The following is a 17,975-nucleotide window of genomic DNA, read 5'->3' as shown; positions in this document are numbered from 1 at the left end:
TTGCTAGTTAATAACTTTATTGAGTCAACAAAAGTATATCAACTCTCCTAGAAACTACTTTTACAATAGAAAAGCTCCTGCCCTGGCTGGTGTGGCTCAGTGGATTGAGCACAGGCCAGCAAACCACATGGTTGCCGATTCAGTTCTCAGTCAGGGTACATGCCTGGGTTGCAGGCCAGGTTCCCAGTGCAGGGTGTGGGAGAGACAATCACACCCTGATATTTCTCTCCCTCTCTTTCTCCTTCCCTTCTCCTCTATCTGGAAATCAATAAATAAAATCTTTAAAAAATATAGAAGAAAAACAAAGAAAATTTTCTTAGTAGGCCTGGTACATTTTTAGGCTCTAATTCACTTTTGTTTTCTTCTTGGTTTCTGCTTATTTCCATACCAGGTCTTTTACCTTCCAGAAGTTAAGCAAATCTTCCAATCTTGCACTGTACTAACTGCTATGTTCTCTTTGTGAGAGTGGGTGAATGAAGAGTGGACTACCTTCTCAGTATCCAAAACATTAAAAGTTGCCAAATAAGTCCCCAGGCCCTTGCAACTGCTAGCTCCTGACCTTAACCCTGAGTCTAACCCCTTTTCCCAAATCTTTGGCTGGCTGCCTCCTCCCCATTCAGGTTTCAGTCAAAGGTCAGTCCTTCACTATCCTATTTAATACCACCCTCCTCCCATCACTCTGTTTCGTGACACTTAGTCTTAGTATTTTTCTCACATCACATCATCTGAAATTATAACATTTATTTATTTGTTTAATTTTTTAAACAGTCACTTTGTTAAAAACAGCAAACTTCACAGATATTTAACATTTTGTTATCACCAGCCAATGGAAAATCAGTGTGTCCTGATTACCTAACGTAAACTGAAGCTGGGTTGCCACAAGAGGCCTGTGCATCATCAATTTAGGATTAAGAGTGGAATAAGTTTGGTGAGCTCAAGAAGGGTAAATCCTCCAGCCCTGTGGACAACATTTAGCACAGTGCATTTCAAGTATAACCCCAGAAGGCCACAGCGATAAGCACAGCAGCACAACCTCTGCATCACATTTCCTGATTAAGCCTCCCACAAGGCCAAGTTCTCCAGTTATGGTGAATTACACTGAGTCAAATTTACTAAAAGCAGTATGTGAAAACAATCGCTGCACTTGCCCTGTAATTGCCTTAATTCCTTATTGTGGAAGATGATTGTGCTACTGGATTCAGCTGGAAAGGTAAAGAATGCTGCTTTTCTTCAAACCACAAGAAAGCAATGGCATTTCATTTTAGCTGGTAGAAGTATTTGGAATGTCTTGTGCACCTGCCAAATGGAGTTTTTCTGTGGAAGAATTCAACTCTTCTAAATCAGACAGAAGCCTCTCCAGATTAGAGTCACTAGCTGTTTTCCTCTTATACTCAGGAAGTTCCTGTAACTCCCTATAAAGCTCCAAATTCAAGCGAGCTAATTTTTCCTGCATTTCCCAAACACGTTCCATCTGTTCAATGGAACATTCATTTCCAAATGCTTGAAGTTTTCCAAAGTGGAAATCATTCAAAAGGCTGAGAAGCCCCTTCTCCGTCTCCTGAACATCAGAGACGTTGGTAAGAAAGGAATGCTGAATTGGAATTGACTGAGCACCTTTTCCTTCTCCACCCTGAAGTTTTGTCTTTTCTTTCATCACTCTTGTCAACTTTGGTCGCTGTGAAGTTGACTGTGGTGCAGGATTTGAAAGCCCTGTGCTTCTACTAACTGTAAAGGCAGTTTTTGTTTGTTTGTTTGTTTTGCCTTAACCACCGGAGTGGGCACTAAAAGACTTAGGACTCCTCCTTACTTTCCACTCCTCCGTTGTTTCAAGGCCATCTTATTAAGATACTTCATACCTGAGGAAGGAGGGGATTGAATCCTCTTCCTCAACCTGCAATGACCCCAGAGCCTCAGAGCCTCGGAAGCCACTGATTCGGGTGCAGCTGCCAAAAACTACTGCTGCAATCTGAGCCAGGGTCACATACGGCTCCACAGTGCCTCCACAGTGCCCTTTATTGACCACATTATTTATTTGATTACTGTCTGTCTCATTAGCTAAGACCTAAGCACCCTGTCCGCCTTGGATACTACACCATTCCAGCACCTTGAACATTACCTGGTACACAGCAGGCTTGTAATACTTATTATGTATAACTGTATAGGTAGGTGATTAAGTTTAGAGCTTTGGAGAATGATTTGTTTAAGGACTTAAAGAGAGGATTTTTCACCCCAATACATTTAATTTAAAAAAAGGATTTTAAATTTTCGATAGATTACCTTCTTGCCACAAAGAAGAAGAATGAATTGGGATTATCATGTCTACTGCCAACTTCAAGTTGTGCCAAAAAGACATTTTATGGCTGTTATACTTGTGGTGAATTAATACGAAGTAAAGATATATGTTTGCATTAGAAGAAAAAGCATCAAAAAATTTTATAGATTTTACTTATTTATTTTTAGAGAGAAAGGAAGGGAAGGCAAAAGAGAGGGGAACATAGACTTTCAGGAGAAACATCAATCAGTTGCCCCTCTCGTGCTCCCAACCAGGGGCCTGGCCTGCAACCCAGGCACATACCCTGACTGGGAACAGAACTGGTAACCTTTCAGTTTGTAGGACAGTGCCCCAAACACTGAGCCAAACCAATCAGGGCAGAAGAAAAAATTAATATTAGCAAACGGCTATATCTTAAAAGTTCAAGATATGACTTTGTTAATATTGCCTCTCTGAAATCTTAACTAGGTGGTTTTTTTTTTTGGTCAGTGTGGAAAGTAGTATAAGAAACAAGGCCCTCATAAATAATGGCAATCAATTTAATTCCTCTTACCTCCACTTTCCTCTTCTGTAAAATGTAGCTAATAATCCTTTTTATTACATAGAACAGATCATGTATACAAAGAACCTAGCTTTAGTGGATGTCCAACAAATATTATTTTGAGTTGTTGGTCTCCTTAAAGTACCGGAAATCCAGAAGCCCTGTGAGCAGCGTCTGGCCTGCTCCCTGATCTCCACCAGCCGCCCAGCACTCACTCTATTACATATCTGCCCTGGGAGGTCCTTTAGTGGGCACTGTGGGAACAAGAGTGTTCTGACTGTAAGCAGGCCCTGCTTGTCAGAACAACGACGACAAAATCAAGCATTCTTTTCAGTCTCCTCTCCAGCATCAATTATGCTTCAATAATCTAATACTAAAGAGGTATCTAAACTCTGCACTTAAGGAGATGGTGCTCCCATCCAGGGAAGGGCTACCAGTTCATTAGAAGCCACAGCAGTAGCAGAACAGAATGAACCAGAGTAGTAAATTTCAGGGATGCCTCCCCAACAACAGGCAACTAGCTACGTGAGAAGAGCTCTGACTGCCTCATTCCCCTCCCTGGCCCCATCATGAAAACAGGGAAGCATACAAGGGGTCTCAGGGGGTGGCCTGGCCGCCACCTTCCCTCCAAGGAACTAGGGTGGGAGGAGGATTGAAAGTCAACCAGTCTCCTCCTTCCATAAGTCTAGCTTATACAGGCGGGGGTAGAGAGCTCGAACCAGTCACAAACCTGACATTTTAGGTCAGACAGAACTGAATTTTAGTAGTTACAGCAGCTGCCCAAGGTGTCATTAAGGTACAGGAGAGGGGTAATCAGTAATAACAATAACACCTAATAATTGCTGAACGCTTACTATGTGCTTAGCCTGTCAAGAACTTTACATATATCACCCTGTCTAATCCTCATAATAACCTTGTGAGGTAGGTCCACTATGACCTCCACTACACTAGAGGGAATTGAGAAGTTAATTTGCCTAATTCAGACCCCAGTAGTTCTCCTCCAGAGCCAAGCTCCTGACCAATATGCACTATTGCTTCTTATGTCCTAATAGGTTGAGATTTCTTTGTAAGCCAGTGTCAAAACAATATGATGTGTCAGTTCAGAGTTTTCTCTTCTGCTTACTCAAATAATAAAATCTCTCATGATATGAATTCCAAGAAATCTTACTTTATTCAAAACATATTTTAAAGGTAAGGCTCACTTGGATTGTATGATAAAGGCCAAATTCAATCACCTACCAGAAGAGTTAAGAGGGTGTCTACTCTATGTGCTATTGCCATTTATTTTTAATGATCTCTGAACTTTTTTTTCATCCTCGCCCAAGGACATCTTTTTACATTTGCTTTTAGAGAGAGAGAGAGAGAGAGAGAGAGAGAGAGAGACGAAGTGCTAGAGAAAAACACTGATGTGAAAGAGGCATTGATTGGTCACCTTCTCATGCTCCTAGACTGGGAATTTGCGCCAGACCAGGGATCATAGGCATCTGAACCAGGGGTGGCACACACCTGTACCCGGACTGGGGATGAACTCACAACCTAAGTATGTGCCCTGACCAGGAAACAAACTTGCAGCCCTTCAGCAACAGGACAATGCTCCATCCAACTGAGGCACACTGGCCAGGTTGATCTCTGAACTTTTTATTAGGCTTCTGTCCCACCCCCACCCCCCACCCCACACACCAAGAGGTGTCCTACTTCTGCTTCCTTAATGCCTCAGAACTTTGGTGTCATTGAACCCAGACACCACTTTGCTGTTCACAATCATGCGGTGGTAGTCTTTTGTACGCACTGCATGGAGTGGCAGTTGTCCGGGGCATCAGCAAAATCAAAGTTCTCCCCTTTTCCCAGTAGGCAATGGTAGGTGGCAAGCTCGGCCTCCAGCTTGACCTTGATATTCAGTAGGGCCCGACACTCGTGGGCCTGGTGCTGCCCTTCTGGCCAGCTCTGACTCCAGGTGCAGCAGGATCCCATTGAACTGTTTCATCTGCGTGGCCTAGCGTGTATCCACCTCCCTCAGGCTGTTCTCCAAACTGTCCTTCAGGTTTTTCATGGAGCCCGGGTTGATCTCCAAGTACTGGACCATATGTCTCAGCTCTGTGAATGTCATCTCAGCAGCTCCTAACTCAGAGGTCTGTGAGATGACTACTGTGGTGCTCTCCTCATTCTGCTGGGACCAGTACTTGTCTAGCTCCTCTCAGTTCTTCTGGGCCAGCTCATCATGGTGGGTCTGGATATCCACCATGATCTTGCTGAGGTCCTGAGGTTTGGGCGCACCCAACTCCACCATCAACCCAGAGTTGGCTATCTGGTTTGTAGACCATTTACTTCTTCCTTGTGGTTGTTTGTTTGTTTGTTTCCATGAAGAACAGCTCCTCCTTGAGAGACTTGATCTTTGTCTCCAGCTGCAGCCCAGTGATACTGATGTCATCAATGACCTTTCTGAGCCCACTGACATCACTCTCCACAAACTAGCACATGGCCAGCTCCATCTCACACTTGACTCTGAAGTCATCAGCAGCAAGATGGGCATTGTTAATCTGCAGAATGATGTGGGCATTGTCCTCAGAACTTGCAAAGATCTGAGCCCTCAGGTCCTTGATAGTCTTGAAATAATGCCCCCAGTCTCTGACCTGGGGTCTCTTCTCCTGCAGGTGTTTCTGGATTTTTCTCTGCAATCTCTGATACCTAGCCTCCAGGCTCCTCACCCTCACGGTAAGAGGCTAGGCAGACATTCGGGCATTGCATAATCTCCTTTTCTCTCTGAATACCCCCGTATGTCCACCAGACCCCTGGCTAACCCTGAGGCCAGAGCTCTAGACCCCTAGCTGCCTCACATGCTGGTGGAGTGGGACATGGAGATCTAGCAGCTTGAGGCCCTGGCGCCTACATAGATGCAGGCTGTGCTGCTGGCTGTCCAGGCCAGTGGCTAGGCAACTGCATATAGCCCAGGGTCCAGTAATTTATGGGGAGGCTGGAGCAAGTGCTGAAGCTCATGTTGTTTAGGAAGGAGGCAAGGCCAAGATACAGGTTCAAGTCACAGTCTCTCACTCCATATATATCAGAAAGCAGTCCCCCAAAGTATTAATAATTTTCTTAAGCTATATTGCCTCTTAACAAAGATTTCTGCACTTTTTTCAGTTAATTTCTTTTATGATTCAATTTGGTAAATATTATTGAGCATCTGAAGCAAGTCATACACTGTTTGTTATGAAAGGTATGTTCGTTAAGAACAATTACACTCTCCCAGGAGAGAAAGGAAAACACGTAATGAGCAATAACTCGACTGAGGTTGTAGTATTTGTCCTAGTGACTCCGTGGGAACCCCACGAAATGAATGCTTGATCCTGACAGAAGGCTGTATGGAGGAATTAGCATCTGAGTTGGATTTGGAAAAGTGTACAGGATTTAGATAGGACAAAGATGGGGAAATAGTACTCCAGGGAAAGGGAAACCATAAGCAAATAATGGAGGTAGAGAAATGGAAGGCAGCCCTGGCTGGTGTGGCTCAGTGGATTGAGCACAGGCCTGTGAACCAAAGGGTGGCTGGATTGATTCCCAGTCTAGGGTACATGCCTGTGTTATGGGCCAGGTCTCCAATAGGGGGTGTGTGAGAGGCAACTACACACTGATGTTTCTCTCCCCCTCTTCTTCCCTCCCTTCTCTTCTAAAAATAAATAAATAAAATATTTTTTTAAAAGTGAAAGATATATCCTAGAAAAGAGGTATTCAGCAACGCTGAAAGACAGAGGATGAGGCCCTGACTGGGTAGGAGCATCATTTGGTTAAAGCATCATCCAATCCACCAAGATTGTGGGCCCAATCCCCAATCAGTGCACACACAAGAATCAACCAAGGAATCCATAAATAAGTGCAACAAAAAAATGACATCTCTCTCTCTCTCAAATCAATGTTTTGAAAAGAGGATGAATATTGGAACAAGACAGGATTTAAATGAGAAACTGAGAATGGGAGCAAATCTGACATAGGAACAGGACACCAAGAAAGGGAGCCTAGGAGAGAGGAGAAGAGGATTGGGAATGGAAGGTTCCAAGACCAGTAATGACCACAAAGAGTATGGCCTGCAAGATAGTTTCGGGGATGTATTGGTGGTTAAGGTTAGAAAAGTTGAGACTAGATTAGGGAAAGCAAAAATTCAGTGTGGGGCATTTCATAGTTTTTGCAGATTATTTTAGGGGGATATTCATCAGGAGACTACAACTTAGGACCTAAAACTCAGCAAACTTTTTGGCTATGAATAATAAATGAGGACGTCATCAGCTTATGATTGAGAAAGAAAATTATAGTAGTAGATAGAGTTAGTCAACAAAGAGGGTAGAGAGAGATGAGGAGATGGCCAAGAACAGAATCTCAGGCGTCACCTGTGTGTGGCAAATGGAGAAAACAGTGGAGGATACTGGAAAAGAACTGTCAGAGAAGTAAAGGAGAACCCATTGGAGGGGAGATCACAGAGATTCAAGAATGCAAAGAAAACATCTTGCAGAAAGAACCCAGCAAAGGCTATCATTCATTTTCTTTTTTTCTTTTTTTTTTCATTCATTTTCTTAATTATCTCAGTCAGCTCTGGTTGCTGTAACAAAATACCCATAGACTAGGTGGCTTAAGCAACAGATATTTGTTTCTCACAGTTTGGGAGGCTGGGAAGTTCAAAATCAAGGTGCCTGCTGATTCAGTTCCTGGTCAGAACTCTCTTCCTGCCTTGTAGATAGCTGCCTTCTTGCTGTATCCTCTGTCAGCAGAGAGAGTTCTGGTATCTCTTCCTCTTCTTTGAAAGGCACTAATGACATCATGGAAGCTCTACCCTCATAACCTCATATAAATATCTCACAAATACCTCATATTGGGGACTAGGACTTCAACATATGAATTTTAGGGAGGGGGTGGGGGACACAAACAATCAGTCCACAGTAGTCATAATTCTTTGGGTTACAAGCTAGGGAAATTCACTTCAAACTAGTATAAAGAGAATGTGTTGCAGCAAAGCCCCAAGGTAGCCAGGATACAAAGGGAAAGGAAACAGGATTTGGAAAATCATCAGGAATCAGGATCCTGATAGTCCTCTTACCTTCCTTCTCTCATCTCTATTTCTCTCTGCATAGCTGTTTTTGTGGCCTCTGTCTTTGAAGACTAGCTTTCAATGTTTCGTCATGCATATGGCCAAACGGGGCACTCCATTACTTCCAAGCACGTACCTTCTCTACTCAAGCAACATGCACCTAGTAGAATTTATCCAATCCAGTTATAATTCCCAACTCCATCATTGTCAGGCTTTAGAAGAGTGAAACAATAACCTTTTCTTTTTCACCTAAGTTTGCTTGAGTGACTTTCTGTTATATGTAATGGAATGACTTAGAATTTCTGATGGTAGAAGTTGTTAATCTCCAGAATGTTTTTTTTAAAAAAGGCTCTTTCTAAAGGAACTCTCCAAGAATTGCCTAGAAAGGACAATTCTTTCTTTTAAAAAGTCCTCAAGTCTATTCTTTCCTATGATTTCAAAAGCAAGCAACCAAAAAGAAATCACTCAATTGCTTCATCGTCTCTCTGCAGTGGCAGACAGGTGTTATTATCCCAATCTAATATGTACCAATGGGCACAACAAGCTTCACAATACTAAACTTAGTTTTAAGGGGTAGCATCTCAAGTTCCATTCTAAATCATCTCCACCTTGGCCTAGATGAAGATGTACAAAGACTTCTCCAAAAAGCTTGGTTTTGCTGGGGCTGGACTCAGTTGTGCTCCTTCAGTAGGCTTGAGATCATAAGGATTGAGACACAAGAGTTTGCACTAAAGGATGGAGGTGGATATGGGTATAAGGGGAATAAATGGTAATGGAAAAATACAATAAAAATACAATAAATTGATTTTTTTAAAGTTGGCACTAAAGCAGGTAGAGTGTCATCACCTTGCTGATTGACTGTAAACATCTCCTCATTCCTGTCTTAGCAACACCAGAATCACCAGCACACTTCCACATCCCCTTGACATTGGTTTTCTCTGTGATTTTTAGGGGCTTGACATAACTCTCTGGTGGCTTCTGTGATGTCTGCCAAATGGATCACCTGGTATTTCTAACCTAGAAGCAGCCTCAAAGTGAATGTCATATAGATCAGAAGCTGCTGTGGCTTAGCTCTACTGGGCCTCTTGAGTTCCTGTTGTTGCTGAAGGATCAGGAAGTAAGGGTGGGGAGGGGAAAAAGAGGAAGAGAGGCCACACCAGAGTAGCTCTGTGCCCCAGAAAGCTGTATTATAAAAGGCCAGAGGATCTCTGACTGCAATTATTATGCAATAATTGGAAGCACCCCAAACTTTTATTCTTCTTGGTCATGCAGTTTATTGAACTGGTGTGCTGTAAGGACATAAATGTGTGCTAGTGATTGCAGCTTGGGCAAATACTCAATAGGTGGTCATGTCTGGAAAGGAATGCGTCAAAACATAATAAGACGTCATTCCACGAAGTGAAAGGTCACTGGGTTTATTTCCGGTCAGAGTGCATGCCTGGGTTTCAGATTCAGTACTCAGTCAAGGCATGTGCAAGAGGCAATGGATCCATGTTTCTCTCTCACATCCATGTTTCTCTCCCCTTCTTTCCCTTCTCTTTAAAAATAAATAAATAAAATGTTAAAAATAAAATAACAATTCCTGTTGCCATTGCAAGTATTTCTTTCTCAGCTTTGTTTCCTAATACAGTGCAGCAGAAATATTTCTATTTAATTTTTTATTAGGTTAGGCATTCCAATGAATAACACATGCCTCTTATATTTTTTAGCTTGTTAGACCCTGTCATGGGACCAGCCTCTGTCTCCTGTCTTCCACTTATCTGAAGCCATTCAGTAGTACCTGTAGGCTCAGTCATGAGGGAGGAGGAATCTTACACAGAGAGAGAAGAAATTTATGGCACTTTAGTCCCTCACTCTAGGATTTCCTGTCAAGGCTGATGTTGGTCTGAACTTATGTTTCCATTCTATCAGATTACTAACTGATCTGCAGTCTCATTCTTGAGACTCAGCCCTGCCTTGGACTCTAGACCCCATCCATGGATTTCAGCCTGGTGCCTCAGATCTAGTCTTGGTACCCTGTCCAGTGTCCTGATCCCCCAGCAATGGGGGCAAGCCCACTCCTTTCAGTTCCCCACTCTTTGAGACTGGAATATCTCTGAATTTTAGTCCTATTACCTATTCATCTGAAATCCTGAATATCTCCTATTTCAGAATTCTCTGTCTCTCATTCATTAATACATGCCATTTTCTGTTTGTCACTAACTGTGTGCCTATGCTGTTTCTTGCTATTTGTCACTGTGTCCTACCAATGGAAGATATGCAACTACCACTGACATTGTGTCCCCTTGTGGTATCAGATCCCAGTCTCTTCCTCTTAGTTGGCGCTAGGCCACCACAGGCCTCAAGCCAGGCATAAACCATTTCCTGTGAATAGAATGTTTTATTATATAACTGCTCTGAAGAACAGTGCAATCGTGACCAAACCAGGAAAAGCACAGCCCTGTGTAGTGAGCCTGCTGAGGACAGATCATGGAGTCACCTGCAGTCTCTGCTCAAGCACAGTCAACCTGGGTCAGAGAATTTTGAGTCCCAGCTCAATGAATGTGTGTATAATGAACATCCATTTTGCCTTACCCAGTATTTCTTCTGGTATGATACTACAATTTTTTTAAAGATTTTTTATTTACTTATTTTCGGAGAGAAGGGAAGAAAGGGAGAAAGAGAGGAAGAGAAACATCCACATGGGAGAGATACACTGATTGGTTGCCTCTTGCACACACCTTACTGGGGACCCGGCCAGTAACCCAGTGCCCTGACTGGAAATTGAACCAGTGACCTTTGGGTTCACAGGTCAGTACTCAATTCACTGAGCCACACCAGCCAGAGCATACAATTCTTTTTTTAGAAATCAAATTTTATTTTATTTTTAATAGTTCATTTTATTGTATTTTTTCCATTACCATTTATCTCCCCTATACCTTCTTCCACCTCCTCTCCCCATCCCCCCACAATCTCTACATTGTTATCCATGTCCATGAGTTCCTTTTCTTTTTTGCTTGATCCTTCCACAACCACCAACCCCCCCCCCCCCGCCCACCGGCTGTCAGCCTGCTCTCTATCTATGAGTCAGTCTATTCCCATTTTCCTTGTTAGTTCAGTTTGTTCATCAGATTCCACACGTGAGTGAAATCATATGGTATTTGTCTTTTTCTGACTGGCTTATTTCACTTAGCATAATGTTCTCCAGGTCCATTCATGCAGTTGCAAAGAGTAAAGTTTTCTTCTGTTTTATGGCCAAGTAGTATTCCATTGTGTAAATGTACCTTAGCTGGTTTATCCACTCATCTACTGATAGACACTTGAGCTGCTTCCAAATCTTGGCAACTGTAAATAATACTATAATGAACATAGGGATGCATATATTCTTTCAGATTAGTGTTTCGGGTTTTTTCAGATAAATTCCCAGAAGTGGAATAGCTGAGTCATAAAGCAGTTTCATTTTTAATTTTTTGAGGTAACGCCACAGAGCTTTCCACAGTGGGTACAGCAATATGTACTCTCACAAACAGTGCAAATGGGTTCCCCTTTCTCCACATCCTACCAGGACTTGTTGGTTGATTTATTGATAATAGCCATTCTAGCAACTGTGAAGTGATATCTCATTATGGTTTTAATTTGCATATATCCTATGATTAGTGATGTCAAGCATCTTTTCATATGTCTATGGGCCATCTGTATGTCCTCTTTGGAGAAGTGTCTATTCAGGTCCTTTGCCCATTTTTTAAATTGGATTGTGTTTTTTCTTTTTTTGGTGTTGAATTTTATAAGTTCAAATATAAATTTGGGATATTAACCCCTTGGTACTACAATTTTCCTTTCCCACTCTCAATCCATAGAGTTCTGATAGGGTTGACCCAAACCCCAGGTTTGGCCCTGGCCAATCAGAGCAACACAGTGGTTGTTCCTGGGATGTGCATGTGACCCAAGCTGGGTCAATAACAGTCTTACCTGGGAATGTTACTGGAGCTTTCAGAAGAGAGGCACTCTCTGCTGGGGTTAATAATTTGGTAGAATGTAACCTGGAGCTGCTGTTGGCCATCTTTGTTACCACATAGGGAGAGGCTGCCTGAGAATGAAGTCAACTCAGAGGAAGCAAAACTGAAAGAAAGAGGCAAATTTGTCACAACATTGATCCAATTCTAAAGCCAGCAATGGACTCTGTGGTTTATGAATCAACATATTTACTTTTATTGTGTAAGTAAGCATGAGTTCGATTCCAATTACTTAAAAATATTACAGCTAGCAAAGAAAGATTGACTGGTATTTCCTCTGCTTTACCAGCTGGGTAAACCTTGAGGGAGGAAATATACCACAGAAAAGCAAGTTGAAGAAAACGTGCTCAAAAATGTATTCTTTCATTCATTCAACCATTACATAAGAACAGCAGCATAACACAAATCTTTTCCTTTCTAGCTATATATATATTTACTGGGCATGTTAATATATATTTCTGAGCCTCTGTCTCTTCTTTTGTAAAATGGGAATAACATTACATATGTCCTCCCTGATCTGTGTGGTTCAGTGGTCCCACACAGATCCCACAAATTGAAAGGTCACTGGTTCAATTCCCGGTCAGGGCACCTTCCTGGGTTGTGGGCAACATCCCTGATGGGGGTGCATGCGAGAGGCAACCGATGCGTGTTTCTTTCATACGTCAGTGTTTCCCTCCCTCTCTTTCTCCCCCCTTTCTCACGCTCTATAAATAAATAAATAAACAAATAAATAAATAAACAAATAAATATCCCTGGCAATAAAAGACATTAAAAAATAGTAGTTATTTTAATTATAAAACACCTTGGCGTACGAGAACTTTGGGCTTTTGAATTCTAAAGGAATTAAAACAGCAAAACAAAAGCAAAAAAAACCCCCCACACCTTAGTCACTCCCTCCAGACAGTCAAAAATCTAAGGAAGAAACACAGTGTCAAAGAGAGAGGGGCAGGGGGCAGTGTGAACTTTCATGTGTTTGTTAGAAACATCGATAACAGAGGAAGAAGCTCATTTCTTCTGAGGTGATCCCAAAAGGTTTCACGGAAGAAGTGGAATCTGGGCCTTAGAATGAACAGAATTTTTGATAAGCAGAGACTGGAAGGACGAGAATCTCAGAAAAAAAGAGAGGGAGGGAGGACAAAAATGCATGGCCACGTTCATGGGATAGCAGAGCATAGCAACACGGCAGGGGGACAGAATCCACATGGGGGAGCAGTGAAGCTGGAGAAGTTTGCTGTGCCAGGCCTGGGGTGGTGCATGCGCTGAAGAATGTGGCCTCTATTCTAGTCGTAGAGAATGGAACCTTTGAATAGAACCAGGCAATGGGAGCTTTTGAAACATTTTTGGACAGTGTTTGTACAGGATGAAAGTTATGATTGATCAGAAAATCACTTGGATCCTCTTTGAAAATGCACACTGACCAGTTGTTTCTGGTACAGTGAGCCGCTGTATCTGAGTGGAGCTTGTTATAATCTTCAGCCATGTGCAGGAACACGAAAATGGATGGAAAACATCAGCCCTGAGGCAGAAACACTAGTTTAGAGATGACTGATTCTGTGTGTCAAAAGGGCCCCAGGATCAGCAAAGCTGTTAAAACACACACAGACACACACAGAGACACACAGGGACAGGGGAGGACCTGTAGTCACCCCTCCTACAGACTTCTACAATCATTTCCTTCTAGCTTCTTTCTCTGTCGCCAGTCCTCTCCATTTCAAACCATTTTATATTTTATGACCACATTAATCTTCCTGTTCTGACCCTGTCATTCCAATTCCAGAACTTTTAATGACAAGCCACTATCTACAGAACAGACTGAAATTCTTTGTTTTCTCATAGAAGGTCCTCCCTTTGGATGAGATTGTAACCACCTTTCATAGCTTGCTTTCTGCTCTTTGTCATCAGGCATCTCCTGGTCCAGCTAGGCTATACTAATCAAGAGGCCCTTGCTTTCCTGTCTCCGTGCCTCTTTCGCACTGCGCACTCCACCTGGAACACCACTTCACATTTCCCCTCTCATTTCTCTTCATCTTTTCCATCCTTGAAGGCTCAGTCCAGATGTTTTCCTGACCCCCTTCTCTCTCCCATGCTTCCTTTGATAATGTCTCTCCATTCTGAACTCCCATAGATCTTTACCTATATCTCTCTTTATGTGTGCATCATTATTTGTTTTTGAAATATCAAAATTTAAAATACAAAACAGTGTAATAAATGAAATAAAAATCACACATGTGAGTATTCCTACTACCCCAAACTAGCAATTTTAACAGTTTCATATTTGCTTCCATTTTTTAAATTTTATTTATTTATAGAGAGGGGTGAGGGAGAAAGAGAGGGAGAGAAACAGCAATGTGCAAGAGATACATTGAATAGTTGCCTCTCACCTGCCCCCAGTGGGGGACCTGGCCTGCAACCCAGGCAAGTGCCCCAACTGGGAATTGAACCTGCAACCTTTTGGTTCACAAGCCAGTGCTCAACCCACTGAGCCACACCAGCCAAAGCTGCTTCCATATTATTAAAAGTGAAACATTACAGATAAATTAAGTAAGTATCCTTTAACAACACACTTTCCCACTCAGTCCATTTCCCTTCTCAATGTTCAGTGGCAACCACCACCATGAATTTGATGTACATGCTTCCATTCCATTCCTTATAATTTTATTTGCATACATATATGTATCTATCACCAATAAATTGTGATGTTCTGTGTGTTCTTAAATTTACATTATGGTATCATGATGTATCTATCATTTTTCGTCTTGCTTTTATCACCCAAAATTGTTTTTGAGACCAATTCAGGTTGATATATAAATATATTGTTTTTTTAAAAAATAATGATGTAGGCTAATAGTGACTACTCCTTCTATTTTATTTCTTATTTCTTTTTTTTTAATTTTAGAGAGAGGGGAAGGGAAGAAGAAAGAGAGGGAGAGAAACATCAATGTGTGGTTGCCTCACACATGGCCCCCACTGGGGACCGGGCCTGCCCCAACTGGGAATCCAACCATGACCCTTTGGTTCACAGCCCGCACTCAATCCACTGAGCTACATCGGCCAGGTAAATATATTGCATTTTATTTATACATTCCTGTTGGATAAAAATTTGGGCTGCTACCACCTTTTTGCTGTTATAAACAATGCTGTGGAAGACATCCTCATGCTTGTTTCTTGGTACACATGGGTGGGCATTTCTCTGGGATACATAGCCAGAAGTGCATGGCTAAGTTATGGAGTACATACCTTTAAAGATTTTTAAAGTTGTGGTTAAGTACAAATAACAAAATTTACCATCTTAACTATTTTATAGTGTATAGTTCAGTAGTGTTAAATGCATTTGTTGTTGGGCAACCAATCTCCAGAACTCTTTTCATCTTGCAAAACTGAAACTCTAAGGGTAGGTACATCTTAAACATATTATTAAGTACATGACATTTCATCTGCTAAACTGTGAACTTTATAAATGTGTGATCACCCTGGCCAGATAGCTTAGTTGGTTAGAGCATTGTCTTGATATGCCATGATTTCAGGTTGGATCTCAGGTCAGGGCACATACAAGAACCAGCCAATGAATACATAAATAAGTGAAATAACAAATTGGTGTTTCTCTCCCTCTCTCTCAAATCAATCAATAAAAAATAAACAAATGTATGATCAACATCTTATTAATTTCTACATCTAGCAAAGTGCCTTGCACCATATTTAAAAGGTAGATATAAAACAGTTTGTTGAACAGAAACTCGTATAAAGGACACATAGAGAACAACTAAGGGGGGTGGAAATGGGAGGCAGGTGGGGACCACAGGGGGGTGGGCTGTGATGGGAGTGGGGGACAGAAAACTGTACTTGAACAATAATTAAATTTAAAAAAAAGTTTGTAAATGAAAGAATCAACCAATCAAAAGGAATACTATAATTTTCACAATTATGGTAGGATAAGATTTCCTCATTGCACAGATGAGGTACTGGAAGTCAGCTCTGGCAACCTCATCTACTTGGAACACAGCCTGCAAGCCAAAAAAAGGACAGCAATGACGCGAACAGATAAAATAGCTGACAAAAAAAAAAATTAGTGCTCTAAAGCACACACACTTCATTTTAGGAGATCCCTTCTGGACTTTTATTTGGAGTATACTTATTATTTTAAAATTTTATTATAAAATATGGCATATTTGGGGTAAAATTAGGAGATTACAAAAATACACACAATAGATATTTTTAAAATTATCTTTTGTTGCAGACGGAGAGATGCAGCAGTCAGATGCCCTCAGGAGAGAAGCTGTGCTGCTGCAGAGACTATGGTCAGCTGACCACCTTCCAAGGTTAACCTCTTGGTCATCCCCAGCTTTTCAACAGTCGCTCTGTTCTGAGAGTGGCCTTTGTACAGGACAATAACTGTGAAAGGTGGTACAATGGCCTGGATATTTTTGCCCTTATATCTCCAACACACAACCTTCGCAACAAAACTCCCCGTCGCAATGGCAGATTTTGTGTTATGTCTGACCACTCCATCTGCCCAATCCTGCTTCCTCCCCTTTCTTCTCATAGATGTAACTCCCCAACATTTTTTATTCCTAACTCCAATTCAGCATTTGCTTCCTAGAGAACCCAGCTGGCACACTCTTAACTTTATCATCCTAATTCCTGGAGGTAAAAACACTATAACCATTCTGAAGTACTTCTTTCTAGCCTGTTTACTATGAATATACATACTTTGATATTCTGTGTTTATTTTCATTCATTTTAAAATTAGCATTGTATTATGAAATTAAATGATTCTCAAAAATGTGATTTTTAGACCTGGCTGGTGTGGCTTAGTTGGTTGGAGCATTGTCCTGTAACCAAAAGGTTGTGGATTTGATTCCTGGTCAGGGCAAATACCCGGGTTGTGGGTTCAATTCCTGGTTGGGGCACATGTAATTCCTGGTCTGGACACCTACTGTAGGCAATTGATTGATGCTTCTCTCTTGCATCAATGTTTCTTTCTCTCTTCCTTCATCTCTCCCTTCTTCTCTCTCTGCTAAAAAAAAAAAAAAAAGCAATGCAAAAATGCCCTTGGGTGAGGATTTAAAAAAGAATATAAATTTTAAAATGTGACTTTTAAAAAACATCATGTGGATGTGCCAGTTTTAAAAAATTGCTTTGTTAGACATTTACATTGTTGACAGTTTTTATTTCTAAATAAATAATCCCACAATTATTACTATATAGAAATCTTTGCTCAAATCTCTAATTATCACCTTAGAATATATAATAAAGATGAAATTACTGGGACAACAGGTTTCTACTCTTTTACCTTTATCCATATAAAAATAAATGAAGTTTTAAAGTATTTCACTGAAAATATTCATTAAAGTATTGAAAAATACTTCAATGTTACTAAAAAAAATGTGTAGCGAAAAACAGTAGTCTTCTGCCTCATTCCTCTTCATAGTCCCAAAACGACGATTTTCCACTTTCTACTGTCACTTTGGATATTCGTCTTCATAGGTCAAAATAGTGTTTATGCGATTATCTCCTGATGTGTCTGCATTAAACATGCTCTACTGCCTTCCTGTCATGGTAGATGAAGGTGTAGGACTCTCATAAACACACCACATACCCAGTCCCATTTCTCCTTGCCCATCCTCTTAAAGTAGTTAAATCATAATTTTGTCTTATATCAAAAGCTAATATTTGGGCCCTGGCTGGTGTAGCTCAGTGGACTGAGCACAGGGCTGCGAACTAGAAGATCGTGGTTCAATTCCCAGTCAGGGCACATGCCTGGGTTGCAGGCCAGGTCCCAGCAGGGGATGCACGAGAGGCAACCATACATTGATATTTCTCTCCCTCTCTTCTTCCCTTCCCCTCTAAAGATAAATAAATAAGAAATCTTAAAAAAACAATATTTGTGATCAATATGAATATTTTCACAGGTGAGTCAAAAATTATAATCTGACTCCTTTCTTATAAAACTTGAGTGAATAAGAAGCCCATTTTACTTCGTCTGTACCAACCCTGAGTAATGACTTTTTAAAAAACGTTTCCTACTTCCGCCAAGATGGAGGCATAGGTGGAAACACTGTGCCTTCTCCCACAACCAAGTTTGAATACAACAAAGGT

General features: G+C 41.3%; 1 pseudogene; it reads right to left on the bottom strand.

Annotated features, from left to right (window-relative positions):
• Window positions 1-839: 839 nt before the first annotated feature.
• On the bottom strand, window positions 840-11,926 carry LOC118989803 (coiled-coil domain-containing protein 28A-like; annotated as a pseudogene).
• Window positions 11,927-17,975: the final 6,049 nt, after the last annotated feature.

This window comes from Sturnira hondurensis, unplaced genomic scaffold (genome assembly GCF_014824575.4).
Source record: "Sturnira hondurensis isolate 20B ecotype Veracruz unplaced genomic scaffold, ASM1482457v3 Scaffold0006505, whole genome shotgun sequence".
NCBI lineage: Eukaryota > Metazoa > Chordata > Mammalia > Chiroptera > Phyllostomidae > Sturnira > Sturnira hondurensis.
The sequence above is the reverse complement of the archived record's forward strand: the minus strand, read 5'-3'. Positions and strand labels throughout refer to the sequence as shown.